At 43.4% G+C, this 7,371-nt stretch overlaps 1 long non-coding RNA gene across 1 annotated transcript; it reads right to left on the reverse strand.

Moving 5' to 3' along the window:
- Positions 1-602: 602 nt before the first annotated feature.
- Positions 603-2,550, reverse strand: LOC144160524 (uncharacterized). Its single transcript, XR_013320380.1, has 4 exons — positions 2,279-2,550; positions 1,194-1,320; positions 906-1,115; positions 603-836 (listed from the first exon to the last, which is right to left on the reverse strand). It is a non-coding gene; the product is annotated as an uncharacterized LOC144160524 (long non-coding RNA).
- Positions 2,551-7,371: the final 4,821 nt, after the last annotated feature.

Raw genomic sequence — 7,371 nt, forward strand, 5'->3', positions numbered from 1 at the left:
CTACAATCTTGCAGCAACTTTAGATCCACATGTTTAACATGCAGTTAGCATACAAAGAACGTTGCTTCAACGTTCAAGCAATGTTTTTATGAAGTTGCAATAACATTCCTACAATTTTGCGGTAACTTTCCAGCTATATTTTTCCAACGTGCGGGTAACATTTAGAAAACGTCGCTATCATGTTCAAGCGATGCTTCCTACAACGTTACCGCGACTTTACAGATACGTTTTTTCCCCACGAGGGTCGCATCCGCGCACTGTTGATATGACGTTCAAGCAATGTTTCTCTTACGAAGCGATAATATTGCAGCAATGTACAGGTAACTTACAGTTACATGTATCTAATATACATGCAACAATAACTAGATGAAAATATTAGAAGTTAACTTTTTCCTAGATAGACGATTGTTGACTGCATGATAAGCGAGCACTTCAAACCTCGTCCGCATAAACTCATGAAAGGTATAAACTGGCATTTTAGACTGCATGTCCATACATTTGATCCCTACACTGACCAACACACACAATTAAGGCAGTCCGGCAAAATAACAAACTAAGAAATGGCAGAATTTTAAAGCAAGGAACATGCCAGCTAGCGTAAATAACAACACTGACACTCTTTAAGATGAAAGAACATGTGCGTTTTATTTTACCATTAACAATCGATCCGAATACGTATTGTGTTAAAGCAATTGAATTTCGCAAGTACGCTGTTTCAGCCGTTGTCTTCGTTTTTCTTCTCCTGGGCTTGCTTGTTCTTCTGCCTTGACAAGTCAGTTTGATGACATACTTGACAGCCATGAACCCAGTAACATGGGGTTGTTACTACCACGCTTCTGCGAAATGAAAAAAAGCTGTAGTTTAGGAGAAGTTGCAAAGTTGTTACAGCATAGACAATGTCTCACCTCTCAGAACACCAGGACTTTTGGCATACAATATGGCCTCATCGATTTTCTTGTACTGGCACTTCAAATGAGGTTTGACTGCCATTCCTGGAAAACAAACAAAAGGGCATTGCTCTAACACACAGGGTGCTCAGAAGCTCACCTGCAGTTTGGATGACGCTTGCTGCCAGATGAGCTTATTCGTGTGTCAATGTTGTGGTGCTGGTATTTCTGAAACAAAACAGAGTGTATAGAAGTGGTTCAGAAAACTGAAGTGAAGCAAATTTTAGCTAATGGAGAAAACCTTACCTTTAGGAAGGAATATTATAGCAAAACAGGCCTCTTCACTTTTCACTTTGTCTTGCTTGTTTAACTTTTTCTTATGCCCGTGCCAACTTTATGACGCACATCGCTTGAGTTGGTTTTTCAAGCATCCCTGGAAAACAGAAAAGGACAGAATACTGAATTATATAAAATACCTTACAGCTTTCTTTGCAGGCCATTGAGTGATTAAGTGAAAAGTCTTCAGACAGCTTGCCAGAGAATTTTCAATTAACAAGAGAAGCCGACCAACTGATGACGACGTGGTACGTCGGCAATATTCGTTGAAAGAGGACGATAATTACCTCAATGCCCATAAACATAAAAACGCAACGAACAAAAATTAGTAAACAGGCAATTGTAAAGAAGGGAAATATATTACATGTACAACTAGATGAAATTACAACCGTGTATTTTCTTGGTTGCCTAATTTTACCTTTTGCTCTCGAAAAATGTGCTAAAAACTGGCTTGAGCTGTTTTATTTTCATATTTTTATTTAGTTTTGATCATTTTATTTATTTATTTTTATTTGTCATTTATTTGCTTTATAGTTATAAGCATCCGACGTAGACCAGCCTTTCACATGGAAAATATGTGAATACTACAAAGACGTCAGGCGTTGTTTTACATCGTAAGATGGTTTGCATAAGCAGCTGATAACATATGGCTTACCTGCAACGCTAAATTGTGTTGTTACAGCATGCCGCCAAAACTCGCGTGAAATTAAACATACCAAAGTTAAATTTATTAGTTGTATTTTTCGCGTGCGTGAGCAGCTGCGGCGAGAAGTAAATTGAAAGCCAATCGTACATATCAAGGTTCTTGCAGAACATATACACACTCGATTTCAGCATCATAACAAAAAATCTACTACTGAGCGCCCATCTGATTTCTCATTATACTCTTCCATAAAATTTAAGCGAATACGTGTTCCCCTTTTACAACCGTACGCATCCACAAAAGCTAGGATATGCTTAGAAGTTAGAAACGGGAGGGCAGTCTTGTTCCCGCTCTTTTACGAAGTAAACTGCATTCGAAAGAACGAGGCGAGCTCAGAAAATCGAGCGCTTACCTTCACTGGTCGGTTGCTATGAACTTTCCGGCCCGCAAATATTCGCCGTAACATGCGGCCACACAACAAAATTTTGTATGACATGGTTCCTTCTCCATTCCGTTTGATTGTCAGGATGGCAGCGATGGCTGCTCGTTTCTACAAAAAGCGCGCGCATTTCGCCCACTCTTCCCAACCCAACGCCGGCTGCCAGGCGCAAAGGAGCAGGAGAGGAGGACCCCTCTGCGAGGGGCGCGCACGTGTGCGCGTGTGAGAGGAGGGTAGGACGCTGGCCAAGGACGAAAGCCTTTTCTTTCGGTCTTTTTTTTTTTTTTTTTTCGGCCATCCCCAACTTTGCGCTCGGCTGCTGAAACTTCCTTCGCGACACACAGAAGGGACAGAGTGTCGACGAAAACAAAAAATAAGGCATGCAGGAAGAAAGGAATGCGCGAGACGGCGTGCCTGATTCCCAGCACCCCCCCCGCCTTCTTCCGAGAACGCGTGGCGCCCTGTATTTCGTTTCGCGCCAAGCAGAACGCGACAAGTGTCCGATGCATTGGAACCTCTTACGAAGAAAAATTACACCAGGAAAAATCTGAAGATAGTGTGTGCTTGCTATTGGAAGGGAACAAAAGCAAAAATGTTCAGGTTATTTGGAAGGTTCGTTTGTATAATGAGAAAATATTCTTGAAATAGGCCAATGAGCTTTTGTGCAGGCAGTATCGGCTGGAAAATGGGTGTCACACCAGGGTTAGGTCTTTGTTATGTTTTATTGTTTCATATATGTTACAATATCATGGTGCTCTGACTTTGGCGCTCTAGGTAGGTGAAATGTCTATGGAAAAGTTGAAATATAAAACAGCCCACTTCATGTTGTCTATTTCAAACAAAGGTGCAAGGTGTGGACTAGTTGGAACGTTCGCTGATCAGAGGGGCTATAACAGTGACTAAATTTTACATGAAGGGGGCAATTTAAAGAACATGAACTTTGGGTTTGAATCCGTTTCATAAATCAACCGTAATTACTGCGGCAATGTATATATGAAGGGAAAACGCACGATTGTAATTAGCTGGCGACATGTACGGCTCGCACACCCATATGATGCACAGAAATTTATATAGCTTGCATATAAAATTTCTCCAGTAAATTAATTTTTTCGAGCAATTATGAAGACCCAGCAACAAGGCAATGTTTGAGCCTTTCATCTAGATATTACTTTTGTCTAAGGATATACAGGCGGCAACATAAAACAACCCGGCCATGCATGCTTTAAAGGGGCCATAAATAGGCTTCCGAAGGTCGCCATTGTAATCGCGCAATCGCTAGAATACCCATTCACGGCAACATTTACCAAATATTACACCTATTACACCTAACGAATAAAAACATGAAGCAAAAATTTGGTGTCAGTAGAGAGAAAGTTAACAGTGCGAGTCGCTTGTGAAAACTTAGGAAAATGGAACTGGAAATTTTCCTTGTCGATGCACGATTACCTTTTTATAATGCAACCGTAATCTACTACCAAAGGAAGGCGCGCAATGTTTTAACAATAGGAAAGGAAATTTGGGAAGTCATTTCTGGATGCTGTTTTCAGGCAGTTATGAAAGAAATCTGCGCGAATTTCTTAAAGATACGGCCAACACGTCGAATGAAAAACACGGCGTATACCCGATCACTTTGTCTCTCCATATGGTGCACGTTTCCCAAAAGAACACATCTCCATTGTAAAGAGGCCGCGTTAAATTTCGGTATGATGTCATGGTGAAGTGAGCGGCTATGGAACGTAAATTCAAGTCGGAGTAGATACCATTTGACGATGGCATAAAAAGCTATTTTCTTGTTGAAATTCCAGTTTATTTATTTATTCAGCAAATAATGATTGCGAAATAACACACGGCAATGAAACCCAAGTTCTCATTCGTGCCTCACGACGTCGAAATGCTGCGCCGTCCGTTTCACGCGCGCGTTGGGTTAATTAGCAGGCGCTGTGCATTTGGTCAGTTTCCTGGATATATGCGGCATGCACATTGACAAAAACGCACCCGAGTGGCATTTGTAAAAGACTCACGAAAACAGCCCGATAGTTGGCCATACGTGACAACGCACAGTTGAGGATGAAAGCTGCGCGGCTTTATTGGTGCTCAGCAGCTGTGTTTTGCTCTTTAAGTTTAATGATGTGTTAAAATCGTCCTAAAATATCTGATTTTACTGATTATGAGGTTTCACGCGCCGACGCTACACAGGCGATGAGGCGCGCCGTAGCAGAGGGCTCCGGATTAATTTTGACCACCTGGGGATCTAATTAACGTGCACCGAAATCCCGAACACATGGGCATTTCCGCTCCTCGCCTCCACACACACACGCACGCACGCACGCACGCACGCACGCACAAAAAGCGGCTGCCGCGGCCTGCAATCGAACCCGCGTCCTCGGGCTCAATCCTTGGACTCAGCGCTAGCACAACAGCCAACGTGGTGGGTTTCTAGAATAACTAAATCACACTGTAAGATGAGACAATCGGTATACCAATTGCATTAGCGACACGGCCTGCAGGGGCTGGTGCGAACCGTTGAGCGCACGGATGTTCCAAGAGCGCATTCGCAAAATGGCGAAGTTGGTTTCGTATAGTATTACGAAGGCTGAAGTTCAAATGGGACATATAAATGGAGCAGGGATAAGCAACAAGTAGGGGGCGAGGGGGAACACAAACTTCTCGTTATTGTTTACTGATGAAAACAAATACACGCTGCAAAGATTGGCTTAAACTGAGCTTGCTATTCCGTAAAACTAAGAGGAAACATGTAGAATACAGATACAGTAATCCCTCGCTATAGCGAAGTCAGCAAGACGGCGAAAAATTTCGTTATAAGCGGTATATTGATATAAGCAACCACTCGAGAAAAGCTAAACCAGTTTAGCTTATTATACGCCACAGCTGCGAGGAATCAAACCATAATGTATTCACTGAAGCAAAACGTTATTCAGAGTAAGCTGTGGTGGCTGTTTCATGTTCTTGCCGGGCGAGAGCAACCCCTGCTACAACTTGACCATGTGACCAAGCAATGCAGGAGGCTATGGTCGCCGCCCACAAAAATTGGCAGCGGCAGTGCCCCTTTTATAGGGGGGCGTGCGGGCGTCACGAAACGCTATACGAGAGTTTTGCGCTGAAAAGCGCCGCAGATGCCGTGGCTCGAGACGGAGGTTGTTTGTTCAGCTCAAAAAATAAATAAATAGTAATAATAAAAAGATTAACCGCTCATTGGGCGTACAAAGCACAATCATGAAAACTGATCGGTTTCGCATTAGGGGCATTGCATGATCACTGGGAATTGTTTTAACGAGTTGTGCAGCCGTGAAGTTTGCAACACAAGAGTTCTTCGGCGCCTCGTTGTCGGCGACACTGCCAATTCTACGGTTCGATTGCCAGTGTTCGCGCACACGCGTCGTGTCCACGCCCTTGATCAATGTGCTGCGACGAAGTTTTAATGACCCTACCACGCATTTGGACCGTTTGCCCAAAATGGGGATCACCCGAATCGAGCATGACCGGCTCGAGAAAACCGCCGGCGAAGTACCAGCTTGTGTTGACCTGCCATGTTGACAGCCTGACTCGCCGCTGGGTCACCGCGGCACTGCGACGCCTCCGCTCGCCACTTCGCTCTAAGCGGGTCAAGCTCTTCTGGCGCTTCGAGTAATGCGGCCTAAAATGCATCCGTTTGGGTTGGGACCAGAATAATTTTGAATAAAGCAATATTTCGAATAAAGCGATTTCGTTATAACGATCCTACTGTATTTATATTCATTGGACGTAGTTTTTCGATGATTATAATAATTACGCCTGCGTAACTAATAACAGAAGTTCGATTTCTTACACGTGGAGGAAATCGCCGCGGGCCCATGCGCAACACAAATAAATGCCGCTGCCAACACGATCATTGCGGATGATGCGAGCTCACGCACGACACCGATAACTTAGTGAGGCTAGAAAGAGTATTGGCTATGATCGGGAATCTGCCTGCCTGACCTGTTAAAATTCTATTCTCCAACGTAAACGAAGCCTGTTTGTGTATTTTTTTAGCTTTACAAAATGATACAGCAATAAATGAGTGTTTTTGGAAGTTTTTGCTGAACAAAAAAATATTTTGTTCGCGCTCAACCTTCAATCGAAGGTGCCATATTTGTGGTATATTTTCATTAACACCAAGAACGGCGATGAAATTTACCCGCTTACTAAAAAAATGAAATAAAAACAAATTTCCTTCATGGAACAGCCGGTGGCCATCTTGAAAAAATCACCGTCTTAGAACGGTGCAGCACCTGGCTTTAACGTAACGCACGATGCGCGGAATGGCGGTATTATTTTATTCGAGGCTGCATCCACTCTGAGATCCAACAAATGAGGGACTAAAATAAACGGATCTGCCACCGAGTTTGGCTACGCCTGCCGTCGGACCGGCACCACGCGTTTCTTTCGTTTTGAGAAACGTTCAAACGTTCACGGTTCCTTTTAGATTTCATGGGGGAATCTACACACTCAGCGTGGCACTTCTCCACATGCATTTCTGCAGTTTTTCGAGTGCTGCGTTTCTAAATGATCACACATCGATGTAGCGTTTTTGCGGTCTGCCTCTGAACCCAGCAAACCACGAAAGTCCATGGGATATCCACAAATGGTCACAATATCCAATGTCATTTCAGGACATTCATGTGATGCCCATACAATGTTTCACCCAAGATCATCTGCTTGTGGACATCCATGCGATATCACTGCAGGTGTGTTATAACATCATTACGCGATATCGCTAGGACGTCCACAAATTTACATTTTTCCTTACACTGAGAATTCGCATTCATAGCGTGGTGTACATATAGGGGCCCCAGCCGCACAAAGTGTGTCTTAGTTCAAATCTCCCCTCATCCCCGTCTTTCCAGCTACAAAATATTTTCTGGCCTGTTTCTAACTCATATTTTAAATGAAGAGCGGGTAGTTATTTGATTTGGAATTTGAGCGAAATCTGGTTTGCCTTTATGTTTGATTCGCGAATGGACCCTATGCGAAATTGCTTGGTGATCTAGCAACACTGATGTAAACAAACAAGACCGTCCGCCATA

Source organism: Haemaphysalis longicornis, unplaced genomic scaffold, assembly GCF_048455015.1.
Source record: "Haemaphysalis longicornis isolate Haplotype H1 unplaced genomic scaffold, Haemaphysalis longicornis Haplotype H1 scaffold_1026, whole genome shotgun sequence".
Classification (NCBI taxonomy): domain Eukaryota; kingdom Metazoa; phylum Arthropoda; class Arachnida; order Ixodida; family Ixodidae; genus Haemaphysalis; species Haemaphysalis longicornis.